Below are 2,630 nucleotides of genomic sequence, written 5' to 3'. Positions count from 1 at the left end.
TTTTGGTTTGTTTTTTGTTTTTTGGCTGAACCAGGGATTGAACTCAGGCCCTTACGCTTGCCAGGAAAGTGCTTATTCTACTGAGCCATCTCCCTGGCCTTTGCTCTTCATGTATAATTTGAGTTTCTCATATAAAAGAAACCATGCAATATTTAAATTTATGTGTCTGATTTATTTCACTTAATATTATGGACTCAAAGTACATCCATTTTCCCATAAATGACTCAAGTTTTTCCTTCGTTATGGAAATATAGTACTCCATTGTGTGTAAATATCACTTTCCTTGAGTTCTGTCCAGGCCAGAAACCAAGATGGCGGCACTCTTGTTGAGACATGCTGACCATCATTGCCTCCATTCCCACCTGAGTCCTCGGCTCTATATCAGAAATGCTGTTCCTTTGGGAACCGCAGCCAAAGAAGAGATGGAGCGGTTCTGGAATAAGAACACAGGTTCAAATCATCCTGAATCTCCTACATCACTATCTACAGTTGGTCTCTTCCCATGGTGATGTCCATTTGCCATTGCGGCGCTGGTATGGGCTTGAGTGGAGGGGTCTCTCTGTTTGGTGTGTCAGCTCTTTGCTCCCTGGGAACTTTGAGTCTTACTTAGAATTTGTGAAGTCTTTGTGTCTGGGGCCAGCAGTGATTTACACAGCTAAGTTTGCGCTCGTCTTGCCACTCACGTATCACACCTGGAATGGGATCCGTCACTTGATATGGAACCTGGGAAAAGGCCTGAAGACTGCCCATCTCTACCAGTCTGGGGTGGCCATCTTGGTTCTGACTGTGTTGTCCTCTGTAGGTCTGGCAGCCATGTGAAGAGCTGACGCTCCCAGAATCATCTTCCTACAAATTAGTTGTCACAAACTGCTTTACCTTCCTGGTCCTCATTCTTACCCTGGCCAACAGAGTTACCTGATCTCTTTGGATCCTTCTGTGTTTGCAGATGATCCCCCTTAGCTCAGTAGACTGGCTTGTAAAACCACAATAATAGAAAGGGTCCAGGTTTCCCCTTGTTTCTCATGATGTAATGGCTGTGAAAATGCCCTTTTCCTGCCCACAATTTGCTGCCTACTCTGGGACTAGAAGCCTATTCTCTGTCCACATTGGGCTTCTATTTGTGCTGAGGGTCAGCTTTTGGTTCCTTCTTCCTGAGACAGTGGAAACAATGCCAGCTCTGTGGCTTCTGCCATGGAGGCTGGGGGTGAGGCTTTGGGTGCCATTGCCTGTGGTTTGCTGGCTTAAAGGACAGTTCTATTCACTGGTCAGAGTCCAGGGTCTTTAGCACCCACACAGTGTGACTGAAAGAAGGGAGGTGGGTATGGAAGGAAATTGTCCTGGCCCAGCTAGAGGGAGATAAAAGATTGGCTCTCAGAGCAGGTGCCCTAGGAAGAAGAGAGACAGCTTTTGATGGAAGAAGAAGATCCAGAAAACATTTCATTAACTATTTTAAGGTGTTTTTGTCTGGTCATTTTGTTTTGTTTTTGCATTTATGAGGTGGATAACTCTTCTAGTATCATGTTTTGTAATCCAAGTTCACGTACATCTTTTCTGAAACAATTAAAATACTCATTAAAAAAAATCACTTTTCTTTATCAATTCATCTGTTGAGTAATGTATAGACCTATTTCAAGATTTAGCTATTATGGATTGTAATGCAATAAAGCTAGAAGGGGACTAGCTGAACAAATGGAAATCAAATGGAGATTTTTGAGAATCTCCATACTGATTTCACTAAAAGTGATATTAGATTACATCCCTACCAACAGAATAGAAGGCTTCTTTTTCTCTATAGCCTGGAAAGAATTTGTTACTATGTGGTGTTTTTGCTTTTGTTTTTATGGTTGGCATTCTGCTGGAGATAAGGTGGAATCTCAGGTTGTTTTAATTTGCATTTCTCTAATGGCCAGCAATACTCAGCATTTCTTCACATATTTATTTACTTTTTCTTCTGGGAAGTGTCTGTTCATTTCATTATCCCATTTTTTATTTTTTTTAATTTGAGAAGATTTATTTACTCTTTGTTTTTTAGTTGTTTATGCATTCTAAGTACATTCTGTCCCAGGCATAGCTGGTAAATCTTTTTCCCATTCTGTAGGTTTTCTTTTCACTCTGTTGGTTTCTTCCTTTGCTGTGCAGAAGATTTCTGATGAGATATGACCCCATTTGACATGATTCCTGGTACTATTTTCTATGCAACTGAGGTTCTGTTCAGATAGCCCTTGCCAGTTCTTCAACATAAGAACTTTTGGAAGCCAGCCTCCAACTAACAGCGAGTTGTAAGTGTGTTACACATTACTAACATCTGCCCTCCTGTTCTTAGATGCTCCATCCACTTAACATGCCTCCCTAGTACCTAACATAAAGAGGCCAATAAATATACCCAAACAGTAAGTGTATGAAAGCTGACACTGACTCTGGCAAAGGCTAAGTGATACAGTACTTTCAACCAGTTATTCACTTTTGAAAGGTTTGTTTAGTTTTTGAGACAAGTTCTTTCAATGTAATTCAGGCTGGCCTCGAAGTCACCGTGTAGCTAGGCTGACCTCAAACCCCATAGGTCCTTCTGCCTCAGCCTCCAGAACACTGGAATTACAGGTGAAACCAATTACTTTTCATTTCATTTGATT

General features: G+C 41.4%; 1 pseudogene across 1 annotated transcript; it reads left to right on the top strand.

Annotated features, from left to right (window-relative positions):
* Positions 1 to 311: 311 nt before the first annotated feature.
* Positions 312 to 1,003, top strand: LOC101583927 (annotated as a pseudogene). Its single transcript, XR_002822485.1, has one exon. The product of XR_002822485.1 is annotated as a succinate dehydrogenase cytochrome b560 subunit, mitochondrial pseudogene (transcript).
* Positions 1,004 to 2,630: the final 1,627 nt, after the last annotated feature.

The sequence above is a fragment of the Octodon degus genome, unplaced genomic scaffold (assembly GCF_000260255.1).
Source record: "Octodon degus isolate 3935 unplaced genomic scaffold, OctDeg1.0 scaffold00093, whole genome shotgun sequence".
NCBI lineage: Eukaryota > Metazoa > Chordata > Mammalia > Rodentia > Octodontidae > Octodon > Octodon degus.
Note: the sequence above shows the minus strand (reverse complement) of the source record. Positions and strands in the feature narration are given on the sequence as shown.